This window comes from Dromiciops gliroides, chromosome 5, assembly GCF_019393635.1.
Source record: "Dromiciops gliroides isolate mDroGli1 chromosome 5, mDroGli1.pri, whole genome shotgun sequence".
Classification (NCBI taxonomy): Eukaryota; Metazoa; Chordata; class Mammalia; order Microbiotheria; family Microbiotheriidae; genus Dromiciops; species Dromiciops gliroides.
In genome coordinates this window covers 57538537-57566470 of record NC_057865.1, presented here as the reverse complement: position 1 = coordinate 57566470, position 27934 = coordinate 57538537, and the positions used below count along the sequence as shown (strand labels likewise).

At 35.9% G+C, this 27934-nt stretch overlaps 1 protein-coding gene across 1 annotated transcript in view; it reads right to left on the bottom strand.

Annotated features, from left to right (window-relative positions):
* MALRD1 (MAM and LDL receptor class A domain containing 1) overlaps positions 1-27934 on the bottom strand; it is a 910872-nt gene that overhangs the window by 77160 nt on the left and 805778 nt on the right.

Genomic DNA, 27934 nt, shown 5'->3' with positions numbered 1-27934 from the left:
AAGGCTTTGGAACTGTCAGTTATGAGGCCTTGTGGACGATTATGGCAAACTTTGGGTCCATAAAGAAGTTTATCAGGATTCTACTTCAATTTCATCATGGCATGCTTGCCTGGGTTCAGTACTATGAAAAAATGTTCTCGCACCTTCCCAGTCATTAATGGAGTGAAGTCAGGATGTGTACTTGTTCCCTCAATATTTGCAGCAATGCTGTCAGAGAACTTCAGTCAGGACAACAACAACATAAGTCAGTTACCACATTGATAATACATTATATCACTTGAAAATGCTAGAAACAAGACTAAAGTGGAGGGAGAGTTGGTGCGTGATTTCTTTTTTTTTGTAGATGATTGTGCATTCGTTGCATTTTCTGAAGATGAGATGCAACAAAGTATAGATCGATTCTCTGATGCTTGTGCTGATTTTGGCCTACAATTAACACCAAAAAAACATATGTTCTCTTCCCAACAGCACCATATTGTCCATGCATAAAACCACCAGTTACAGCAAGTGTAGACATTTTGAATATTGCACCTTGGTAATATACTTTCTAGGGTTGTACACACAGATGATGAGGTTAACTCATGTATTGCCAGATCTAACTCACTTTTTGGGAGACTCCAAAGGAAAGTGTGGGAGAAAAGAGGCATTAGACTGGCTACCAAACTGAAGATATATAGAAACACTGTGCTTACCTCATTGCTGTATGCCTGTGAAACCTGGAAAGTATATCAGCTTCATGCCAGGAAACTGAATTGCTTCCATTTGATTTCTTAAGAAGATTTTGAAAATCACCAAGCAAGATAAGGTGCTAGACACTGAGGGCCTTTCTTAAGCTAAACTTTTAAGCATTCAATCTCTACTGCAGAGAAAGTAAGTCTGATGGGCTGGCCATGTTGTTCAAATGTCAAATATATGTTTGCCTAAAAGATTATTTTATGGAGAATTAACACAAGGCAGGCACTCACATTGTCAGAAATAACAAAACAAGGATACTCTCAAGGTCTCTCTGAAGAACTTTGGAATCAATTGAGTGGCACATGAAAAACAAGAAAAGGACCACCCAGGACAGCATCCTTGCATCAAAGAAGGCATTTTTGATGATTACATTTCAATATAATTATTATCTTTTATAATGCTAAGCATTTTGTTGTTGTTTTTGTTTTACATTTAAAAACATTATTCTAAGAAGTCTATAGATTTTATGAGACAGCCAAAGTGGTTCATGACACAGAAAAGTTTAAGAATTACAGATTTAAAGTTAAGAAAAAGAAATAAAATTTCTACCCATAGTTTAGATTCCTACTAGCAAGGACATATTATACATGTAATATCTTGTCAGAGGCCTAGGATTATCATCAAATAAAGAAGAAAAAAGTTTTTCAATCTTTGAAAGTGGAGAGTATCCCCATATCAGTAAAATTATAGATATTTTTATGATTTAAATATTTATTATCAACAAAAATGCACAAAAATTTATTATGCAAATTCTATATACAGTGTGTTAGTCACTAGGGATTCAAAAATGAGCACGGTTTCTGAAGGATACTTCTAATTTATATTTTAGTATCTCCAGTGCCTACCACTGAACATAACGGTCACTTAATAAACACATATTGGATTGGAATTATTGTTAAATACCCATTAAAGTGAATAAAACTTTTTAGATTTCTACTCTTTGTATTGAGAAATTTTGGAGGAAAGATCTTATTTCGTTCTTAGTATCTATTATCCTTAGCTAACATTAGCATGAGCTTCTATGATTTTTATTAATCACAAATGCCACAAGGAGGAGGCTGATATTACTCAGAAACAAACTCAGCCAGAAAATGCTTGATCTCTTTGCCAAGCAGAGGGGCATGGTAGCCAAGGGCAACATGAGTTTAGAATACAAACTCATTTTAAAATCATCAGAGTAGGATTTTGGAAAATTGAGGTTTATGGTCTGGCTACTTCATTGAAGGCTTGTCAGTCTTAAGCACGTTCTAAAAATATATAATTGAGAATCAAACCAATGCAATCTTGCATATCTACATGAGAGCTCTGGAGGTAAGATGCCAATCCATATATCCCATTCCAGGGTATAATTTCACTTGTCAGTGTGACTTCAATTGCTCTAGTTACCATAGTTATAAAATACAAATTGTTAATTCACTGAGACTAGTTAATGCACAGTACTCTCACAAAATTTCCTTATACAGTCTCTGTCTTGTTAATATAGAACATATCCCAACATTAGCTGAATAATCCATGAATATAAGCATAATCCCAGAGGGGAAAATGTTAAGAATCATACAGTTACTAGAACATTTACGAACATTATATAATGGTTGGTGCTCTTAATGTGCGATCTTTGTTCAATGACACGAGTTGATATATTACTGAAGAAAATGAAACACATCAATATTGCCACTTTCCCTATAAATTTTAGCAGAAGATATAAAAAAGTTGAACATAGATGAAAATATGGATGAGAAGTTGTCCTTTGTGATGGGAGTAAAATTATCAGTGAAATTATTTGCATGATGTGTCTCACAGCAATAGGAATCATCATTTCTTGGAAACTTTTTCATCTTACCTTATAGTGCTCATGATAAACATAAGGAAAAAAGCCATCATGCACATAGATACATTTTATGCACCAATATCTACTTGAAGGATGAAGAAAAAAATCCTAAGATAAACTTGACAAAATCCTAAAAAATTGGTAAATATAACCTAAAATGTGATGACTTCAATGAGAAAGTGGATTCAGAGGAAAACAAAGAAATCTATATTTGAAAACGGAGCTCTGGATCAGGAAGTAAAAGAGTCCAAATCCTTGTAGACTCCTCACAGTTTTCACCCAACAATTTAGAAATATTTTTTTCATACCATCAATCATTCAGGCAACAGTCAAATACAACTCCAATGTAGATAAAGAATGAAAGTAAACAGAAGACACTGCAGATAGTTACAGCTGGCTTGTTTAAATAAAATGTCAACTCCAAAATTAAATGAGAAATGGACAAAAGATGACATTTATCATAATTCCTTAGTAAGGGTTTAACTGATGTAAAACAGTTGCCACAATTAGGAGGCAGAAATTATGCAGAGATGATCTCATTCAGTAAACACTTAATCTCCTGGCTAAGCAGAGGAACATGGTAGCCATGGGTAACAATTGAATACAATTGCATGTACAAATCATTATGGAGGAAGATCTAGGAAAACTAGAGGCAGTACGATCTACTAATAAACTGATAGACATGTGAGGACAAAATTAACCTGCAGAGTGATTTTGGTAAGAGACCCCCCCCCCCAAAAAAAAAAGTCAGATCATGCTGAGAGAATTAATGGGAGAAACTGGAAGCAGAATTATGGGATGGAAAATCTAATGCAATTGAATTCAATCTAATAAATACTTTATTAAAGATTAATCACAAATCAGGCATACTGAATACAATAATCTGCTATCTGGAAGGAAAAAAAATAAAAACAAAAAAGTCTCTTAAAGAAGAGAAATTGTCAAAAGAATGAAAAAAAACCAGCAAGAAGATATTAGCAGTTACTGACCAATATAACTAGTATCTCATCTCTATAAAAGTCTTTATGGAGATGATCTATGCTCACAGTAAGATCATTATTGATGATAATATAAGAAGAGAATAGGTAAGTTTTTGAGGGAGATTTTCTATAAAATGTCACATTTCCCCAGTCATATAATTTATTGAAACGTGCAGAAAATATAAGATTCCTAATGCAAAGAATATAAGATACTGTGCCTAACAGTTCTTGATTATTTTAACATAGCATTTGAGTCAATTTAACCAAATATGTATTTACAAATTCTATGCATATAAGTTTTCTTTCATTTTTCTTTTTTTGTGTTAAAAACACAAAAGTTTCATTTTCAAAATTGAGGTATCTAACTTAAGTGAGGCCTAATAAAGACACAGAAAGTAGGTGAAAAAATGGCCATTGCCTGGATTTTGACGTTTAGGTAATCTATTGTGTTAATCTATAGAATATAAATACTGAAAAGTTACAGAAGATAGCACATAAACTGGCACCAGAATAGAGTAAGGGAAAGGCATCTGAACTTAGGTAATGGGATTTATAGAAGAGAAGCCATCCAGTTCACTGAAAGCCCATCCTTAAAGCATTTTCATCTTGGTTGAACTATTCATAACTTACTCTCCATTGTCATAACTTTCTGTACCTAAAATCACCTTTACTCTGTGATAATGCATTCGCATATCAAATAGGATCTTGATGGAGAATTTTTATTCATACATACATTAAATATGCATGTATACAAATATACATATATTTAAATATATACATATTTGTTTTTACATATATACAGATTGCTAAGGGTTAAGACATAAGAGGAGAAGGAGCTAAAACAACTTTTTCAAAAAGTTTGATGGCTATATAGCTTGAGGGAATGGTAGGATCTAGTGGAATTAATTTATTATTTTTTTAATTCAGTGAAGGTATTTTTACAAATGAATGGATTTGACAGGGTAAAAGGTAGCAGGGCAGGCACTGTAGAAGAGAGTTAAAGATAAGTTGGGGGAAGAGGGAGAAAATGATTGAGAAAGCATTATAGTGGAGAAAATAGGATTGAGTGCAAATGCTGAAGGAACAGCTTTGTCAGGAACAACCACCTCTCTATCAGAGACAAAGAGGAAGGAAGCTAGTGGGAGTTGATGTTAAGGGATTTTTAAATGAAAATGAAATTGGATGGAACTTAGTTTGAATGGTCTTGTTTCAGTAAGGAGGCAAGGTTCTTAGCTTAGGGAAGGGGAAAACTAGGAGGCAGGGAAAACTTGAGGAGGAAGGAGAATATTTTGAATAGTTTCCACAACTCTAGTGACATTGATACTTAAATTGTATCCAAAAATTTCCAATTTGGCTTGCCAGTGGTCCTTTTTGCTTTAGAAAGTATGTTACAATTTTTGACAAGGTTTTTCTTTTTAAAAAATGTTGCAACTGTACTCCAAACTCTCTGATCTGTTCAGACTCATTCTAAAAGAAGGGTTTAGAAAAAAAGATGTGTAAAATCAACATACAAGCTAGAAGATTCTCCTCCCTGTTTTTCATGAGAGTCTGGGAGAGTTTACATTATAAGAATACCCATAGGTTCTGCTAGAGGTTTTAATTCAAAGTTTAAAATATACTTTTAAAAGGATTGTAGATTATATTAATGCTTTGAATTGTGAGTAATGTTCAACCACTGTATGGCAACCATATCTAGATGAACCAGTTAAGTAGATGATCCTATTAGAGGTCAGAGAAAACAGCTTCATGTTGGTATTCTAGAGAATAAGCCACTAAAAAGGAAAATCTCACATGAGTTTGTCTCTCAGAGAACATTACTTAAATACAAAAAATTACATTTGCCTTAAGGGAAAAATGTTTTTCAAATCACTGCTTTATTAAAATAATTCATGTGTTTACATGTACCATGAAATTTTTATTTACTAAGCAAAGGAAACATGAGACCAAGGAAAACAAATGTCCTCTTAAGTAAGAAAGAAGAAATAATGTTGCTAAGCTCATAATTGAAAAACTTTATATAATCCATTTCTTAGAATTTTAATAAAGTGACAATTGTTGAGGATTTCATAGAACATGGCGAGTCTTTTAAGACTCTTTGAGGATAATTATCTGATTACTTGACTAGGATTAGCAACAACTCATGATTTGTTTTTTTGTTTGCTTGTTTTGTTTTGTGTTTTATTTTGTTTTGTTTTGGAACAGGGCAATGAGGGTTAAGTGACTTGCCCAGGGTCACAGAGGAAGCAAGTGTCAAGTGTCTGAGGTCACATTTGAACTCAGGTCCTGCTGAAGCCAGGGCTGGTGCTTTATTCACCATGCCACTGAGGTGCCCCAACAACCCATGATTTGGTGCATTCTGAACCCTAGTCATAAGGTATTTGCTCACTTGCCATTCCATAGGCTCACTCAATCTCACAGGATATATGAGCTTCATTAAATAAGGCACACCAAGAGGCATTTCATCTTTTTTTTTTTCTGCAGGGCAATGAGGGTTAATTGACTTGCCCAGGGTCACACAGCTAGCAAGTATCAAGTGTCTGAGGCTGGATTTGAACTCAGGTCCTCCTGAATTCAGGGCCTGTGCTTTATCCACTATGCCACCTAGCTGCCCCCAAGGCACTTCATCTTTAAAGCAAATGACAGAAATAGAGAAGTTTCTCCACCTGGTCTGAAGTGATGCCTCATTTTAGGCACAAAGGTGGCTAATTCAATTATACTGGTTCAGTTCAACAAGCAACATTAAGCATCTACCATATGCAAGACAAAATAGAGATATTATATAGCCTTAGTCACAAGTTCAGGGATGATCTCACCCACTAAAAGCAGGGGTTATTTTTTTTTCATTTTTGGTTTTAAAATGTTATACACCCTTCAGAAGTCTAGCAAGTCTTATGACTTCTTTCTCAGAATAATAGGTTTTTAAATTCATAATTAAAGAAAATGCTAAATTTCAGTGAGAGGTTAGAGACAATGAAGGTGTAATTTCTCCTCCATTCAACTTCATGTATCCCCTGAAATCTATCAATGGTGATCCCTTGAGCTCAGGTTAGGTTAAGAACTAAATCCTCATGCAGTGCACAACTCCATCCTCCTCCATTCAACCAGCATGTAAATACCAATACTCAAGTGTAGCTAAACTATTAGATCACTGGAATTACTTTTCTCTTCAATGTAATTTCCAAGATGGTGAGCCTGGCATAGCAGATTCAGCATTGGATTTTGAAACATGAAGACGTAAGTTTGAATCCTTCAGCTACATACCTAGCTTTGTTCACTGTAGGGATGTCTCTTAACCTTTCTGAGCCAAAGTGCCCTAATCTATAAAACAGTAGTAATGACATCACCTAGATCACATGTGATTATATATATATATATATATATATATATATATATATATATATATATATATATATATATATATAGAGAGAGAGAGAGAGAGAGAGAGAGAGAGAGAGAGAGAGAGTATTATATAGATGGGTGATGTTATATCATGAATATTATCTTATAATATATCAATACATTAGCTAGAGTTTGCAGTTACCAGATACACAATAAAAAAAGTACTTTAAACTTGCCACATTAAATATACCTTTTAAAGATATCTGTCTAACTGGTTGTAGTGGTGAATGCCTTTAGTATCTGGTTCCTAGTAAGTTTGAAATTGTTGGATCACTTGAGCTCAGGACTTGTAAGCTGCAGTAGAATAAAGGCTAATTGGGTATTTGTACTGAATATAGAACCCATATGATGAATGCTTTAGAGCAGGGGGATTCCATTCGGCCTTAGGAAGAGAAAATATATCCTAACTAGAAAAAGCAAATCAAAGCACACATGTTAATGAGTAATCAAATCAGGCCAATGATTGGCCACTCTATTTTCTTTTTTTTTTTTAGTGAAACAATTGGGGTTAAGTGACTTGCCCAGGGTCACACAGCTAGTAAGTGTTAAGTGTCTGAGGCCAGATTTGAACTCAGGTACTCCTGACTCCAGAGCTGGTGCTCTATACACTGCACCACCTAGCTGCCCCTGGTCACTCTATTTTCAACCTGGGTCAGAGAGAGAGAGAGAGAGACCCAATCTAAGGGGGGGCAGGGAGTGGAGAGAAGAAAAAACTGTAAAAGAAGGAAAGGAATGAGGGAAAGAGGGCCATAGGATAAAGGAAGGAAGGAAGGAAAGAGAAAGGGAAAGAGGAATAAATGTCAATCTTGTACAGTTGAGAACAAAATCTATAGACCACTACAAGAATTTGAAGAAAGAAAAATTAAATTATCATTTTACTTTGCCATTGGACAAAATTTGGGTGAATTATTGTAAAAAACATATATTTCTTTTTATTTCTCTCAAAGGAGATGAATATTCTCCAACCCTAATGAGCAGAGATATTATTGTGTTGTTTGTTTGTTGTTTGTCCTTCATTCTTTAAGAGGACCATGACATCACATGAGTAGCACTGAATTGGATTTAAGTGACGGAGGGCTGTTCAAATTCACCAGCCTAACTTTCTCATCCAGAGCCATCTGGGTGAAGTGGCAAGATATACATAAGGATGACTGGATATGACCATCGATGTTTTAAGGGAATTGGGTTAGGTAACTTGCTCAGGGTCACACAACTAGTAAGTGTCTGAGGTGAAATTTGAACTCAGGTACTCTCGACTCCAGGGCCAGCACCACTGTGCCACCTAGCTGCCCTGATATTTTTATATTGAAAAAAGAAAAGGAACCATATGCAATTAAAATATTATATAATATGTACAATGTGTAAAGATGCAAAAGAATACAATTATTATCATCTTAAAAATTAGTTTTAGGAAAGATAATCATTTAAAAAGCATTAAACTTTTGTTGATTGGGAAAAAAATCACCAGACTTGAAACCTTATTCATATTCTTATTATTTAGGTTTGCTTCTCAACCATGATCAGAGACTCTAACAAAAACAAAAAGAGAGAGAAGAAAATTAAAAGCAAAGGAATCCTCCTCAAGTCTATATAGGCAGGAAACATATCTGAAACCTCAAATGTCTGCTAATGAAGCATATTCTCTCTAGCAACTAATGGAAGACTCTTGTTGCTTTTACCTTTTATTTCTTACTGGATGGCCTCAATTTTTCCTTCACTTTTAAGTTTTTGGTTTTTTTTCTTGCCTATGGAGATCTCTAGCTAGAATATAGACAGACCAAAAGAATTATGTGAAATTCTGAATTTCAGTTGAAAAAATCTGCAATTGTTCATTGCAGAGATGAACAAAGACTCATGCCTCTGTAAAGGTGAATTTCTTTACTCCTAAGTCTAAGGTAAAAGAGCTGTATTCATAATCACCTACCACTTCATGCCTCTAGCCTTTCGTGTATTTCATACTGCCTCTTGTTTTCTTTTGTGTGTTTTTTACCCCAGCTTCTATTTGTTGATCAAAGAACAGCAATCAGAGTCCATATGATTATTGATTGACTCTTCTAAGTGAGCACTTTAGTTCTTGGTTTCTATATTGTTATTTACTGTATGATTCTAATAATTTTAAGTTGAAATGAATTTAGATACTGCTTCCAGAAATGCTATTATTTATCATTTATTGTACATTGAGGGTAAAAAAAAAAAACTTATAAGATTGGCTAACTTCCCAGACAAAAATAAAACCCTTATGAGAGAAACTACATTTTCAGGGTTGTATGAACCTTCATAAGTTTCTGTAACTGGTTCTTTAATTTTACATATATTGTTACTTCTTCTGGTGCTAAAGACTGGTCTATCATTTCATTGGTATAAGGAAATCTCAGATTAAAAAAAGAAAACAACTCACATCATCAATGCACCTCAGCATGTTTTCTGCAATTTCTGGGGTGTCTTTGAGAGGTATATGGAGCAGTGGGGAGTTAAATAACCAGCTAAGGGTCATGCAGCCAGTATTATTCAGAGGAGAGCCTTGAACTCATGTCTTCCTGGATCAGAGAGTAGCTCTCAAGTCCTTACACCAGGTCTCCTCTCCAGGAATGCTTATAAAATTCAGAGTTTTCAAGATAAATAAGTCTTTACTACTTAAGTAATCACGAGACCAGAAAAGTTTTATTAGCTTGCTTCCCAGTTGGACAGTAGAAGTACAGTAAAAACAGTGTCATGTATCCTTCCTATTTTCAACAAAGAGCCAGCAAAGCCCTAAAATTACAACTAATTCCTCTCCCCAACCAAAATATTGTTGACATTGGAAGAATGGGAAATTCATTGCTAGCAGTTCCATGTGAATTCTCTGAAAAATAACAAAATGTCTAGCACAATGAAGAAAGCAGGATGTACATTTCTCTTATCAATGATGGAAATTGACTGCTGTTGGAAAGCTCCTTTAGCAGATATCTATTTCTAATTGGGGGGATTATTTATTTATTTAGAATGTGAGCCAATCAGTGACAACCTAGAGTGCTCCAAAGGTAACACTAAGAATCTCAGAATACAAAGCATCACAGTCATCTAGCAGAGTGTTGTTTCCATATTCTACATTGTATTCAAAGTATTTTTCCCTCAATGCTATTTGGAAAATGGGGCCAAATTAAAAACACATAAACAACTTTGTTCCACTGTTCTATGAGAGAAGTTCTTAGACCATCAAGAAAGAATTATTTTTAGGTCAATAGGCAACCTAATTTTTGTTGTTGTTATTAATTTTTTAGTTGTGTCTGACTATTTGTGACCCCATTTGTGGTTTTCTTGGCAAAAACACTGAATTGGTTTGCCATTTCCCTTTTCAGCTCATTTTATAGATGAATAAACTGATGAAAACAGGATTAAGCAATTTGCTCAAGGTCACACAGCTAGTAAGTAACAAGTGTCTGAGGCCGGATTTGAACTCAGGTCCTCCTGACTCCAGGGCCTGGTGCTCTATACATTGCTTCATTTAGTTGCCACTGAGCTATTTAGCTGCTCCAAGCTAGTAAGCTACCTAAGGCCAGATTTGAAATTAGGAAGATGAGTCTCCTTGATTCCAGGAGCACCAGGAATGGTGCTCTATACATTGCTTCATTTAGTTGCCCCAACCTACTTGGGTGAAAGGTACAAAAAGAGAAAATACAGATTTGTAGCTAGTACCTTCCAAGGGTCTAGACCAAACATCATTTGCTGAATCAATAGAATATATCTACTCCAGATTTATTTACTGTAACACTGACTTCTAAAATGATTCTCTGAAGAAAAATAAATATTCCATCTAAGCCAAAATATTCATATCCCACACCATTTTTTTTTTTGCAGGAGCAAAGAACTGGAAACTAAGCAGGTACTCTGAGGATTGTGTAAACAAACTGTAGCATACAGAAAAGGAATATCACTGGGCCATAAAAATGATCAATATGAGAAACACAGAGAAGCATGGGAAGACTTATATGAACTGATGCAGACAGGAATAATTAGACAAAGGACAGTAATATACATAGTGCCTACAAAAGTAACTGTAAAAGAATCATAAAATGAAGCTTTGACTCCAGGGAAGAAATGTCAGAAATGTCCCTCCTTTCACTGGAATAGTGGGGGTGTAGACTATACATGTAGAATATTGCATTCAGTAAGATGTGACTTTTATGACATAGTTTAATTTAAGTGGATTTTTTTTCCTTTTGTTTAAATGGAAGGCCCATGGGGGAAAGAGTGTGAAAAGAAATGCCTGTGATATAAAAATGAAAGGTATCAGCTAAATGTGAAAAAAAAATCAACAAGAAACAAACAAACAAAAAAAAAACCTAGACCCTGTTTTTGCCAGTATAGAAAAAAAGGCCATGCTTATACACTAAGAAAAAAAAATCAGATATTAGTTTGGTAGAAAAAGAGGAATTCAGAAGAAAATATGACTACCCAATTTTAACATGTTTAGTTGATGTACCCTTACTATTTTGAGGCAGCTAGGTTGCATTGTATCTACAGTAAGGAAAACCTGAGTTCTAAATCCTGCCTTAGACACATGCTAGCATATGAGTCTGTGTAAATTATGTAAACATTTCTTATCTTAGTTTTCATCATTTGTAAAATGGGGATAATAATAATATCTCCTATATTCCAGGGTTGTTGTGAAGATAAAATGATATATTTTGTAAAGCACTCTGAGAAATCTTAAGTGTTATATAAATTCTAGGTAATATTTATTATTATTGTTACCATTAATTGTCTTATTTAGTACTCTTTGTTTATAACAATGCTAGTTATTTCCTGAATTGATTACATAGAGGTAGATTAGCATTATCCATACTTTAGGGGATTTTTTGTTTGTTTGCTTTTGTGCTGCAGTTGGGGTAAAGTGACATACCCAGGGTCAGACAGCTAGTATCAAGTGTCTGAGGCTGAATTTGAACTCAGGTCCTCCTGACTCCAGGGCTGGTATCCACTGAGCCATTTTGCTGCTCCAAGTTTTGTTTTGTTTAAAGGAAGAGCAAACTTAGAGAAGCTAAGTAACTTACTTGTCCAAGGATCCACATTAAGATGAATTTTTGGATACTAGTTTATTATTTATTCATCCCACTGAGAAAAATTACATATACTGGAAAGTTATCAGATAAATGTCTTGGCTATCTACAAATGGTGGACAGAGCATGCTAGGTCATACTTATGTCAACCATCATTGCAAGCCACTTGGTATGGTGGAAAGAATGTTGGTCTAGCCACTAGCACTATGAAACCACTAGGACTGAAATCCTAACTCTGCCATTTGGGAGTTCTGTGTGATCTCTGTACAAGGTACCTTATCTCATCATCATTTCCCTCATCTATCAAATGGGAATAGTAATTAGTAATAATAATAATAATACCAGACACTGAGGACATATTGATTTTGAAGATATCAACAACAATCATTAGGAATCATAGTATCATAGAGTTTGAAGGTAATTCAAAGATTTCTACAAAAGAACAGGTTGTCCTGGTCATTTCAAAGAAGGATCACAGGGAAACATTTCATTCCTTCATTTTGTTAGAGTCTGGTTTCCCATTAATAATGAAAACTTCATATTCAGGATAATTTTGTCATATATTAATCTCCACAGCAGTTGGTTCCTGGTTTTCATGTTCAGATTTTTACCACTTCCAATATTTATTTTAAAAGCTGTCAGAACAAAATGTTTTTTTTTCTATTTCTCTTTCCATTTTTTCCCCTGTGATACAAATAAGATTTTTTCCATTACAAACAAATTATGTTCATTGTTGGCACTTCTTCTGCCTCTTTCCTGCCACCTCAGCTTTCATTCCACCCTTTTTTCACTGTCCTTCTCAACTCTGACCTTTATGAGCTAGTCCTCCTGTGCTTGGAGTTAACCTTGGATCGGGAACTTTTTTTCCTCCCAATTAAAAGCAAATTTTGAGAACTGACTTTGCATGAGGTTTCAATAAAACCCAGACTTCCTGTTGTTCTGGTCACCCACATGGCAAAAAGGAAGTTAAACTGTTTGCTGACATGTCTCTTATGGTTTGGGCTTGGGCCTTCTTTCACAAGGCCTTTGCCAAACACCCAGCTTCCACAGACAATACTTTGTGGGCGGTGACTTCACTGGAATTTGAGAGCTGGGCCTGAGAAATATGCTGTAGCAACTGGAGACAAATCGTGCTTGTGGGAAGTGCAAAAGGATTGCTGGGTCCACATTCTTAAAGTGGCAGCAGATGTAATCATTGTAGGGTATTGCTATAGAAGCAAAGGGAAAAAAAATCATAGCTCTCTTCCTGTCCTTGACTAGACTAGTATCCCAGGCCTACTTTCCCTTTTTCATGAATGCTATAACCATGCATCCAATTTCCTTGCATGTGTGATGAAATAATGAGGCAGGATCTGTGGTCCAGGCAGGACCTTTAGACTTTTCATTGCACAATCTAAATCCAGGAGATAAAACATATGTAAAGAATTTTTAGAGAAAAAGTGGAACCCAGCCCACTTGGGAGGGACCTTTTCAGGTATTATTGACAGCTCCTACTGCCATTAAAATTGGTAAAAAAGACTCTTGGATTCATTGTTCTCATGTAAAGCCTGCACCATTCATAAGTAAAGAGATTTCAGCTAAAACTCAAGTAGACACTAAAGAACAAAAAACTCTAACAATAGCAACTGTTAAAGAACAAAAAACACTAACAGAGCCCAGAGGCAATAGACAGTTCCCATTTGATAGTCCCACTGATCAGTTACATGCCTTGGGACTCAGTCTTCTTAAAGTATTGGGAGATGGAAATTGGCTTTTTAGGGCTTTAGGGGATCAGCTACAAGATCACTGTAGGGATCATCTCAGACACAGACCAGAATCTGATTCTTATATGCTTAACCATAGAACTGATTTTGAGTCTTTTACAGTGAATGACTCTCCTTTTGAAGAATATGTTGATGAATTGAAACAACTTGGAAGATGGGGAGGAAATGATATGACTGTAGCTTTTGCTAGATATCACCAGCTGAATATGATAGTTCATCAGTTGAATCGGCCCCTATTGAAAATCAGTGGCACAGACAAAGCCGATGCTAAAGAACTCCAGATTTTCTACCATAGAAAACATTATGACAGCATTAGAAAAATCAATGACAATTCAGAAACCCCTGTCACTTTGGCACGCAGAGAATTGGGGAACTAGTTAAAACAATGTGGAATACCCCAAATTCTGACTGCTTAAATACTTTAACCTTAACAAGCTTTTCCTTCTGCAGGTAAACTGTTTTTTGTTTGCTTGTTTGTTTTTTGAAAGGCATTGAAAAGGCCTGGAATTCATGACACCTTTAAGTTCTTTAAGAGCACAAAAGAGTGCTTAGCAAATCTTTTGCTTTTTGTTTTTGTTTTGTTTTTTACTTTTGTTTCTTTTGCTTTTTTTTAACTCAATTTTGTAAACTGAATTTATGCAGCATAGCATGCATTTTTACCATCATACTGTATTTGGTGACATTAATATGAAATTTATGAATTATGGAAACTTATCATTTCAGAGATTAACTTCCTGTGAAGTTTAATGCAGGCCCTGGAAAGAATATATGTGCAACAAGAGGAGAGACAGGCATATGTAAGTCCATGGGTTGCTTATGATGGCAACTATGTAGAGCACAATTGCTAGACACAGTCTAGTTCCTTCCTCTCTCCCTCCTAAAATAATCTAATTTAACTGAACTTGTTTTCTTTTTCTCTCACTCAGTCTAATCACCTGCGGCCTAGCACAATCACTGGCTGTCTCAAAACCATGAGATATGGTATGATAATCTTTCCATAACATTTTTCAGGTGTCATGAACACATACTAAATTTGGCTTTGATCCAGACACATAGTGGTAAGAAGTGTTACAGATTGCATAACTACCTCAACCCTCTATTATATAAAGGAGGGAACGTAATGGAATATGTTAAATTTGATCATTGACAATGCTGTGCTAAGGTTTAGTAAAAAATCTAGAAATTGAAACAGTTAAAGAAGAGAATCCAGCTTTCCAGTCCAGATTCCAGAGCCCAGTTTTCCAGACCAGAATCCAGCTTCCTCCTGATGACATCTTAGCACTCCAAGAAGACAAGAGAACTGAGAAAAGACTTCTAAAGACTTAATTATTTTTTACTGTTTCATCAAGGAACACCTGTTCCTAGAAGAAACAAAGGGGGGAATGTGATAAAATAATGGGATTTCACAGATACTCAAAGACCCACCTTGAGATTAATCTAAACTGGCTTCTACAATCAGCTTGCTAGAGAGTTCCTGATTAAAGCAGGCTCGTGGAAGAGGACTTGAGGAAGAACCCAACCAGGCTGGAACTCTATGTGAGATAGGCCTTTTCTTTCTTTCTTTCTTTTTTTTTTTTTTAGTGAGGCAATTGGGGTTAAGTGACTTGCCCTGGGTCACACATCTAGTAAGTGTTAAGTGTCGAAGGCCAGATTTGAACTCAGGTACTCCTGACTCCAGGGCCAGTGCTTTATCCACTGCACCACCTAGCCGCCCCCATAATATTTGTTTTGTTTTGTTTTGTTTTGTTTTTTGCAGGCAATGGGGGTTAAGTGACTTGCCCAGGGTCACACAGCTAGTAAGTGTCAAGTGTCTGAGGTAGGATTTGAACTCAGGTACTCCTGAATCCAGGGCCGGTGCTTTAACCACTGCACCATCTAGCTGCCCCAAGATAGGCCTTTTCTTAACTTTCTGAACTCCATGTTAATACCTGTATGCTTTAATAAATGTTTAATGCCCAAAGACTGGTGCTGAAGCTTCTAATTTAAGGCAATCACACAATATAGATTTTAAAAATCACACATGGGTACTTTGGATATCTCTATTAACTCTTCTTTCTCACTCATCATATCTAAGGAGTCCTCAGGGAATCATAGAAATTTAGACCTAAATCATGATTTAACCTATTTTATGGGATGGAGACTCTGAGTCAAGAAATTGAAAGGTCTTTCCTGAGGCCACACACTCCAAATCTGTAACAGAGATAGAATCAGAGTATAGGATAGCTAGGTTATGGAGCTGATAGAGTACTGGGCTTAGAGTCAGGAGGACCCAAGTTCAAAACCTGCCCCTGCCATTTATTAGCTATCTGGCCCCGAGTAAATAATTGGACCTTTGCTCACCCCAGTTGCTTCATTTTTGAAGTGAGAAGCTTGGTCTCAATGGACTCTAAAATCTCTTCCAGCTCTAAGTCTATTATCCTATGAGACATTTCTCTTGACTTGGTCCAGATCAAATTATATCAAACACACCATTCTGTCTTGAAGTCTTTGTCAATTTGGCCCTCACAATGACTTCCTGATCTACCCTTTCCCGTAGGTTCTTATGGGGCCATACTTAGGAATTCAGTACCACTTGGGTCCTAGAAATAGCTGTGGAACACTTAAATGACTAATGGGTGTAAGTGGAGGTGAGGTGGGAATGGGAATGAAAGGTATGCTAAAGAAAATAGATAGATTGAGGTTCCAGTCTAAGGGTGGAAGAGGAAAATCAATGAGCTTGTGATCTATACAGAAACAGCTGTGGTTTCACACCAGGCATAGCAGAAGAAGGAAGACCTACTACAGTGGATATAGCCATAAAGCATGGAAATTACTAGGTCTTCTGTTTACTGAGGAAGTAAAAGGAATAGCTACTGAGGCTGACACAGGCTAAATCCTTCCCCAAACTATCTTTCTTACTAATGCACCCACCCATAATATGAACCTTCTTGCCCAGTAGTCGTAGCCTCCCCTCTTGTCTCCTGGATTTATTGTGTGAAGTCTCAACACTGTTTTATCACGGTGTGCTCTAACAACCATCTTATCTCCATACACTCACCCAGAATGCCTCCCTCCCTTTTCTCCAGCCATCTAAATACTACAAGTTTAATTTAATATGCACTTAATATATATCTACTCTATGGAAGTCACTGAACCAGATATTGGGCATAAAAATACAAGTATCCAACACCTTTACCTTCAAAAAGCTTATATTTTATTACTCATCTTTTAAGGCCCACTTCAAGTCCCATCTCTGTGACACTGATTTTTTTTTTTTTTAGAACAGTCCAACCCATACTCAACTTATTTCACTTAACATTCATACAAATTATTTGGCACTTAATTTCATACTGCCAGCAATTATTATTTTCCTTTTCACTTGTGAATATTCTCCCAATTAGGTTTTAGCCTCAGACGTTATCCCATTTGTGAAACTTTGACTAAGTCCTCCAACTACAAGTTTTCTCTCCTGACTCACACATTTTTATAGTATGTTGGATTTCTCCTTTATCTTGATCACTTTTACCTTGTATTTTATTTCAATCAATCATTCAATGATCATATAGTAGTGCTTCCCTATATACCCTATGGTGCCCTATATACACACAACACACATACACACACATGTGTGCATTCATTATTAATAAACAGCCTATGTCAGGTTCAGTAGAAGTTCCTTTTACTTTTTCAATAAACTGAGAATTAATAACTCTCATGCTTTATGGCTAAAACCAGTGTATGTGTGCGTGTGTGTGTGCGTATGGCTAAAACCAGTGTGTGTGTGCGTGTGTGTGTGTATGCACACGCACATCCTAGGCACAGTATATATACATGTATACAAGTGTATGCACCCATATATGTTGCATATATGTATATAAATGTGTGAGTTTACACACAGAGGCAGTTAGGTGGCACAGAGGATAGAGGGCTGCACTTGAAATCAAGGAGACTCATCTTCCTGAGCTCACATCTGGCCACAGACATTTACTAGCTATGTGACCCTGGGCAAGTCACTTAATCCTGTTTGCTTTAGTTTTCTCATCTGTAAAATGAGCTGGAGAAGGAAATGACAAACCACTCCAGTGTCTTTACCAAGAAAACTCCAAATTGTATCACAAAGGATTAGGCATGACTAAAAAATGACTGAACAATAACATACACACACCTATATAGAAACACTCATATATGTGTATGTATATACTAGTATATACACAGGAATACATATATGTAGCTATGTATATATTTATGTGTAAATATATGGGAATGTATAATATAATATCACATATATACATATATGTGTGATATTATATATGCCCATATAGAAAAAATATATGTGTGTGTATATATATGTATGTGATATTATACATGTACACATGTGTGTGTATGTGTGTGTGTGTATATATATATATATATATATATATATTTAAATTTTATATGTGTGTGAGTGTGGATGTGTATTATTTAAATCCACTGCACGTTGGACAATACATGGCACTAGAACCACTTCATAGATGGTTGTAGAGGTTGAGCTAAGCCTCAAAGTAAATCAGGGACTCTAAGAGATGGAGGTGAGTGAATATTAGACATACGGAGAACAGTCAGTGCCAAGGTAGAGAGAACAGGAGACACAACCCAAGAACACCAATATGGCTAGACCATAGCATACAATCTGTCTGTACATTAAATTGTCATTCTCCCCAACCCAACCACTACTGATAGAGTAGAAGGTACTTGTCCCTTTTAACTTTGCATCCCCAATTTACTTAACATGTTCGGCGCTTTGTAAGAGTGCATTTATTGAGGTTCCATAAACTGTCTCATCTTTCTTATTCCCTATAGCACCTGGGTGTTGGTACTATAGACATTAAGTGTTCAGTAGTATTTCCTAAATGAAAAGCTATATCACTGAGTGCCCTCAAGGAAATATATAACTATGAAATCCCTGACTGGTTAGGTTTTGAGTGCTATGCTAGTCTTCTAAAAAGAAAGTATCCAAAAAGTTACTCAGTCACTGTCAGTATTAATATTTGCACCTGAAGAGAACTAATTTCAGTTATTTAGACCACTATTCATATGTCAGTGTTTCACAGACTGAAAGGATTTTACTTCCAACCCCTCAACCCTTCAGACCCATGCCTGTTCATGACTGCTTTTACCTCAAAGCTTAGAAGAAAAATATTTTTGACTGAGTAGCATGGAATTGAATAACACATCCAACCCTTGTTTTCCATTGTTACAGTCCACTAAGTAAGACGAACCACCCACTTTTATTCTGGCACTTTAGGCAGAAATCTGTGGTTTCTCTTTGTAAGCTAAAAGCAATAAACCCAATTGCTGGAATAGAAAATCATGAGATTCAAACTCTTCCCCTAAGCAATTACAAAGCATGTGGAATTCAGCCTGAACAGTGGCATGAAGTCAGTGGCATCACAAGGTAAAGGATCCCTATGAAGTAGTGGAATAAGTTCAGATGTTGAACCCATAAGAAAGAAAGAAAAAAGGCAGAATGAGAGAACTGACCCTACTTTTGCTTTTTTTTTTTTTTGTAATAAAAAAAAGAGATAGCTCTCTCCTTCCAAGTTCCTCCTTCTGATGCTAGGACTGCTTAGCAGTTATTTGTAGCAATACTGTTGGCTCTAAAGCCAGAGGGCCTAGGATCACTTCACCAGGTTCACCTGACACTTGCTGCCTGTGTGATATGGGAGGAAATCACTTAACTTCCTTGGGGCTCCATTTCCCCAATTAGGAAATGAAGGAGTTAGACTGGATGACCTCCCACGTCTCTTCCAGATCTAGAACTTTGATCCTATAATACTTTCACATGTGAAAGAAACTACGTAGTCACCTGGAAAGTTTATTTTCACAATGATCCTATTTCAAACAATTTTTTTAAACCCAGTAACATGTGTTCCATTTTGAAGATCCCAATGTCAAACATTTCTATTTCATGTCCATATACAAGAAATGATGTTGTTTTTTATGAATTATGACTGTTCATGGATGTATTGACACACACAAACTTTAAAGCAACAGCATGGAATATGAACAAAATTGGTTCTAGAAGGTAATGAAAATGTCCATCTGCAAAGCTCAACTAAGATGGAAGGCTGATTAGGGCAAAGCAGACTCTTTTTTTAAAGAGCTATCAGAGGATAAGAAAAGTCCCACCGGGGTTTTTAAATAATTAAAATGCAAGGAGCTGTGCAGATCTGTCAACATTTCAATAGCAAGCAGCTGGAGTTCAAAAAGTTCTCCTTCATTTACTTGATGTTGCTTCTATGCAGCTGGGCATCAACCACCTAGCAACAGCACAAAGGGATTCAACTCAGAGACAGTTAAATTCATGCTGGCTGAGCAGGAAGCAAAGCAGAGCAAAGCAAGAAGACCCACAGTCTGAGAGCCACTGGGGTGTATGGAGGTCAAAAAAGGAATTGCCAGCCATGACGTAGTGTCAGTCTTCTTAAAAGTTTGAGTCATATAAGCTACTTCAGCTCCGCTGGGGTCCCCTTCCCCTCACTAGACACATTAAGACACACAAAATCCAAGTTTGCTGTTTGGATCAATTGCTCCAAGCCCAGCATCACAAGGTTGACACTACCCATGGAAGGAAACCTGACAAATGAGACATAGTTCTGCAAAGAGGCAAAACATTTCTCTGTTTAGCTAGGTTGGATTTAGCTCAGCCATTACATCTTTGAAATTTCTAAATATTAAATTACTAGATGCTGATTGTCCTTAAAAAAGGTCTCTTAGGAGCCTCAACAGGGTATAAGACATCCTATTCCTTTGCTTGTAGGATGTGAAAAGGATTCACTTTCATAGAAAATGAATAAACTAACTCTGGGCCATTTCCTTTGCTTCTATAAAGAATGCCTTCCCTAGATGAGGCAATGGGTCAGTCCTGAGGCACTTACATCAGATGGTCAGCAGGGCAGTTCTCAGTTGAGAATGCAGTTGGTTGGCATGAGAAACCTAAAAACAACCTACCAGCTGAGTGCACAAACACTCCATGGGCTTAATACACAGTTGAGTTTTGCTAGTAAAGCAAGGTTTATGTGGAATAATTAGCTCTTGCCATTATTACTTTTATCAATTCCTTTACATTTTGGGGGGGTTGGGGCAATGAGGGTTAAGTGACTTTCCCAGGGTCACACAGCTAGTAAGTATCAAGTATCTGAGGTCGGCTTTGAACTCAGGTCTTCCTGAATCTAGGGCCGGTGCTTTATCCACTGAACCACCTAGCTGCCCCTACACTTTTTTTTTTTTGATGTGAGCATAATTTAAGTTTGAGGAAATAGTGAGGGAGGAAAGGCAAATTAGAGGAGTGGCTATTTGTTCCATCTTTTGCATTAAATCAAAGGCCAGATTTTCCTTGCTTGCTTATATCTGTACCAGGCCAAATGGAGCTAACATTTCTTGGCCTTTGAAAAAAGGAAATTGTGGATGGCCAATTTATCCTAAAGATTTCACATAAAGAGCAGCCAACTCATTTCAGCTTGCTCCTGTCTTTAAAACATTGATAAACAACACAACAATAATGGAAACAAAAAGAAATCTTGTGTGTCTTTTCAAGTTCACAAAATATTTTGGGGAATCCTTTAAATATTGATCTTCGACCAATTTTGAAAGTTTTTATGTCAGAAAAAAAGGTTTGAGAATTAATTATTTCATACTTAGCAAGTGAGTATTACATTCAGATGAGGAAAATAAAAACAAATTCTGAGAGCTTTGTACTTCCAGGTTCATTTGACTTTTCTCCTTGGCTTGCACAATATGTTCATCTAATACTTGTTGGATTGAGTTTGCCTTGAAGGGGTGATTCAGTTGATGCCAGAGGAAAAAAATAATATAGCTAGAAGTTATGTAGTGCTTTAAATTTTGGAAAGCACTTGAGATTTGTTATCTCATTGGAGCCTCACAACATTCCTGGTAGGTCTTTGTTATCTCAATTTTACAGAAGATTAAACTGGGGCTGAGAGAGTTTAAGTGACTTGTCCAGAGTCATACAGCAAGTGTCTGAGGTAGGATTTGAATTATGATTTTTCTGATTCCAAAGTCCCAAACTCCATCCCCTCTGCAATCTATCTATCTTTACCCATCATTATTAAGTAGAGGTTTTATTATATGTAAAGAAAGAATGAAGTTATTAAGGGATATACACTAAACTGTACCATGGTTTGAACGCATTCTCTTTCTATTGAGTAGAATATTTTTATTCAAAGATTAGGCTTGAAATGTAAGATAAACTGTATATGAGTGGATTACATTTCATTCCCCCCTTCTACCCCACAGATGTTCTGCATCATTTATAAAAATACTCTGAAAAGAATATACATTGGGTATGTTTATATATATATATATGTACACACATACATATATGTATATACATGTGTGTTATACTTATACCTTTTCCCATCTCTCATACTCTTATTCTCCTTCTCTCCTAACTTTGTGATTTGTTAATCTATGAATTCAACTATGTCTCTTACATGCTCATGATGTATTATGTTCCATGAAAAACATTGATAAGATAGTACAAAAAAAATCATTCTTGCCTTCACAAAGCATATTTTCTACTAAAAAAAGACTAGGGTTTATTTGAAGTACAAGGATTTGTTAGAATATCAGAAATGGTTATGTCAAGTTAAAAAGAATGAAGAACATCCACATGTAATGATAATATTAAGTGAAAGAGCAAGTCGATCATACAAAATGGTGGATTGTATAAATGCCTAAGTTTGTTCTTAAAGGAGATGCTAACTTTTGAGGTTGTGTTTGGTAACAATGAACAAAAAGTAATAACAATGAAAACTATTTAAATAGCACTCTGTACTCAGTAGGTGCTTAATAAACAAACTGACAAAAATCAGTAATTGAAAGGAATAGTAAATATGCAGGTAGGGACAAAGTGATTAAGTCTGTTAATAAGCCATGAACTTTTACTTGAATTCTTAGGAAAAGAAGGGAAGTGAGAGGAGTCATGAAAGGCCAACATTTCCATTAAGAAATTGCTCTGGGAAAAGAGCTGCTCTACCATTTTGTGCTCAAATAATAGTTTCCATTGAACAAGAGTCTTAGAGTAAAAATCTTTGATCTGATAAAACTAATAAACCTTTTATCTTGATGGAATACACACACACACACACACACACACACACACACACACACACACACACACATATATATATATATATATTCTACACTGTAGAATCCTCATATTCTTAGAGTGGAATTGTATATCTCTTGTGGAAGAGAGGTAGGGATGCGCTCATTTCATTATTGAAAACTATACAGAATGAGTGTAAAAAGACATTTCTTCTAACTTTTAAATTGGCATTGACCTACAACAGAATAGATAACATTGACATGAATGAATGAAAAAAATCACTTAAGTGCTTACTATGTGCCAAGAAGTATATGGGGAGATACAAATAAAAAAGCAGAAGGTAGTCCCCATACTCAAGAAATGTACATTATAATTTGGTGGTGGGGAGAGGAGAATACATAAATGAGAGTGGTCAGAGTGGGATATCTCTGTTTGGAAAGTTAAAAGGTGGCAGGTGAAGATTGACACTCCTTTTCCAGAAGCAATGGAAGTACTAATATGATTAAATTCTAAAAATGGAAAATTGTATGTCTATTTGAGGATGCAGCAAAGGTGGAGTACAATACAGAGGCGTAGCTACTAGGAAGATGACTGGGGAATGGTGTGGGTAACTGAAGCACTTAACCAATGGCCATGTAGAGGGGAAGAGAAGTACACCAGGGCTAGAGTTCTAGGTATAAAAACCTTTACTGTTTGTAAATTGCTTTGCAAACATTATCTCATATGAACCTTACAAAGTAGGTGCAAAAAGCCTGTTGACTAAATATCAAGTGCCCTCATTAAGCAGAGTGAAATTAAAATCTCATTCCATTCCATTCCTACTGCTTAGTCTTGCAGTGGGCCTAGAGTAAAGAACATCTGAGTTCAAATATTCCCTCAGACACTTATTAGTTGTATGAACCTAGGTAAGTCATTTAACCTCTGCCTCAGTTTCTTCAACTGTAAATAAAGATAATAAAAGCACCTATGTCCCATGATTGTTAGGAGACTCAAATGGGATAATATTTGTGAAGCAACTAAAGAGAGTGCCTGATATATGGTAGGCTCTTAGTGGATGCCTGTTTCATTTCCTCTCCTTTTCTCTTCTCCGTCTTCTCCTTCCCTGAAAATAAACAAAGCCAGAGCAACAAAGCTTTAGAAAGGTGTTAACATGTGGGCTCTGCATGCATGGCTTTTCTGTGGTAACTTGGGAGGATTTTTTTGATCTTCACTGGTCACAAAGATCTCCAAACCTTAGAATGGGTGAGTAAACCATGGAGGATTGGGGGGGGGGGCGGGGAAAGAAGAGAAGTCCTTACTAAATCTGATGTCAGGGAGTATGTGAAAAAAATAAAGAATACATGAGTGGAAAAAGAATCTTTACCATCTATTTAATGTGATCAGTCAGATAGGGATAGACAGTGGTGTCTAGAGTAAAAAAAAAATCTGCATTCAAATCTGTCCTCTGAAACTTACTAGCTCTGTGACCCTCTATATTAATTTCTGTTTGCCTCAGCTTCCTCATCTATGAAATAAAAATAATAATAGGATCTACCTCCCAGCATTGTTGTGAGTATAAGATGAGGACATAATTGTAAAGCAGTTAGTACAATGTAAATTAGTGTAAAGTTAATATAGTGTAAAGTTAGCACATAGTAAATGTTAGCCATTGATAATAGTGATGATGATGACAAAAACAATGACAATGATATTATTCCCTTATCCATTTAGCTTGAGAGAGAGGGTATAGACATTTTTCCTCTTTACCCCACAGTACTCTCACAAGATGGAAGAAACATTTGTGATCTTTCATTATAAGAGATGTAAAGTGATAGAAATGTAAAGTTGGAGAAAAGAGATGGAGATGTTCTTTTCTATTTCTTTTCATTTGTCTTTGAAGAGGAAGGGTTTTACAAAGTCTTTCACTTCAATTAAAGTAAATTAATTTGACAAATACAAGATGGGGCAGCCATGGATAGTCTCTATGGTAGAAGGGAGAGTATATTAGCTCTTTGTAAGTAATAAAAGGGATAATATGTGGTAGACTGATTAAGCTTGTATTGTTTGGCTCTAAAAGGAAGAAAAAAAGGATGCATAGACAGGAAATTCTGAAAAAAATATCTGAGCGTTTTTGTGGCTTGTAATCCTAATATGCCAGTAGGGTGATATACAGTCAAAAAAGGGTCACAGAAGGCTATGCTAAAAGAAGTATACCTTTCAGGAATTGTTGTTGTCAGTCTTTACAGTCATGTCTCACTTTTAGTGACCCCATTTGGGTTTTTTCTTGGCAAAGATACTGGAATGGTTTGTCATTTCCTTTGCCAGCTCATTTTGCAGATGCGGAAAATGAGGCAAACAAGGTTAAGGGACTTGTCCAGGGTCACACAACTAGTAAGTATCAGAGGCCATATTTGAAATCAGGAAGGTGAGTCCTTCTGACTCCAGGACTGGGACTCTATCCACTGCACCATCTAACTACCCAAGCTTTCAGGAATAGGGAGGTAATAATCCTGCCCTACTCTATCCTCATCAGACCTTACCTGAGCTTATGTTTAGACTGAAGCATGTTAGTTTATGAAGAACATGGACATGATGGAGTTTCCAGAGATGGATGACCAATGGAGCAAAGGGCCCTAAGTTCATGTGATATGAACATTGATCATTTGAAAGAACTGGCTATGTTTAGCCTGGAGAAGGGACTTCCTTTTCTATAGCTTTTCTGCATTCCCCTGTAGTGATGGATCCTTGGAAAGACCATTGGCTCAAATATGAATATATTTTAAATAAATAACTAAGAAAACCCAAGAAACACCACTGAGGCATTTACTCAATACATGGAGTTTCTGAAACTTCAGGTTTCTCACTGTTACTGGTATAATCTCCTGCACTAGATTAAAGAGTAGAACAGGTATTGTTTAACCCCTGTGGAATTATTATCATAATATAAGATAGATCTTCAAACATCCTGTAAATACACTTATTAAATGTTTATAAGTGTACCTTTGCCATTAACTAGACTCCCATGGCTTATACCTGAAGACTGCATTTTAAACACGTATAATAACAGCTGGAAATATGACACTTAAGAGATAGAGTATAAACTTTAGTTAAAAATTCTTTGCTTGATGAGTCAAGGGCTTATTCATATAAAGTTATGGTTCTTCATTTTAAAAATTTTTAATAGTACTGAGCTGTTGACTTTATGGAGATATTCTTCACTGGAAGAATCCAAACATGGGGCAGAACAAAAATATATAACAGTATATTAGAAAATAAGTTATATGTGATAAAGTAGGACATATAACTCAGAAGAGTAAGCGTTACTACTCCTTTTTCCAATCTCCCCAAACCCAAGGCTTTGTTCTTATATTGGTCAGTCAAGCTTGAATATTGTAAGACCTTGCAATACAACAAAACCTTGGGAACAAATAGGTTACAAAAAAGTTACAAAAAATACCAAATGGAGAGAAAGACCTTATGATACCAGTTTTAGATGGAAAAAACAAGAGAAAAAGAGCTGGATTCAAAGTCCAAGGGTCAAAATTCCACTCCTGGCTCTGCTCCTTCCTCCCAGTGTGATCTTGGACAATTTACTTAATCCATTTAGGCTACATCTGCAAAATGGATTAGATAACTTCTATGGCTCCTTCCAGCTCTCCATCAATGATCCCACATTTTCATTGGGTTATGTGGTGCAATTTTTCCATTCTCTAATGACAGAACTGCATTCTACTGTTGATAGCTGTTCCAAAGATCCATTAACAGTGTAGATAGGCAAGATTCCAAAGGAGACATAATTATCTGCGTAGTTGATGAATGAACTCATTTGATGTTGGAGAGGTTGTTTATCATGACAATAAAAAATAATATTTAGAGGAGAGGACGTTCCCTTTAGTGGATTCCTTTCCAAAGTTTATCCCTGTTAGTTTTCTTCCTTATGTCCTACCTCACTTTGCCCCACCTTCAGCAGCAATCAGAAGATTGGGGACCATAACCTGCAAATGTTGTTTAAGAAATTCCTTTTTGAGCTAGGGAGGAAAGGGGCAAGAATGCTAATATCCAACTAAGGTTAGGTTGGATTAACTAAAATATTTTAAGTTTCTAAAACTTTGTTGGCACAAGGAAGTTGAAAGGGCAAGGCTGGAACCTGAAACCTGTCTCCACAAAATAAATAACTGACATTGCAGAAGAATCAACCTTAATTTCTGTCAGTAGAATTTACAAATCAAAACTAGACATTTCGTCAGTACATCAAGCTACATGCTGTAATGAAATAATTTCTATGGAATATTACATAGCAAAAATATATTTTTAGGGGGAAGCTAGGTGGCACAGTGGATAAATCACCAACCCTGGTTTTAAGAGGACCTGAGTTCAAATTTGACCCCAGATACTTGACTCTGACTAGCTGTGTGACCCTGGGCAAGTCACTTAACCCTCATTGCCCTGCAAAACCCCAAACCAAACAAAGAAACAAACATTTTTATACTATTACTAAGATCCTAAGAATCTTTGTTTCAGAAGGAGAAAACTACATGATGAATTTGAAAGATTTATTTTTAAAAATGCATAATTCCAGTCATTTTAACTCAAATCAGATAAATACCTGATATTTACATTACACTTAAAGAAGGTTTGAAAAGTTCATTTTGTGCAACATGCACATCATTTGAACCATCTAACAACCCTGTGAAGTAGATGCTACAGAAGTTATTGTTCCCATTTTACAGATGAGTAAACTGAGGTTCACAATTGTCCTTGGTCACACAGATAATAAATATTAAAGTTTAGATTTGGCATGATATCTTCCTATTCAATGTTGTCTTTCATAATATCGAGATGTAATATAGGTATATTTATTTAGCATGGACTTGTGACTAGAGTACTGATCTTGGGATTTCTAAAAGACCTAGGTTCAAATCCATCCTCTGAGAGTTACTAAGAACACAACCAAGTCACTTTACCTCTAAGTCTTTGCTTATCTGCAAAATGGGGCAAAAATACCTACAATATCTACTTCACCTACTTGTTGTAAGGATCAAATAAGGTGATATATATAAGATATTTTATAAACAAAACACTGTATAAATGCTATTGGCTATTATTTTCTATTGTTATTATTATTA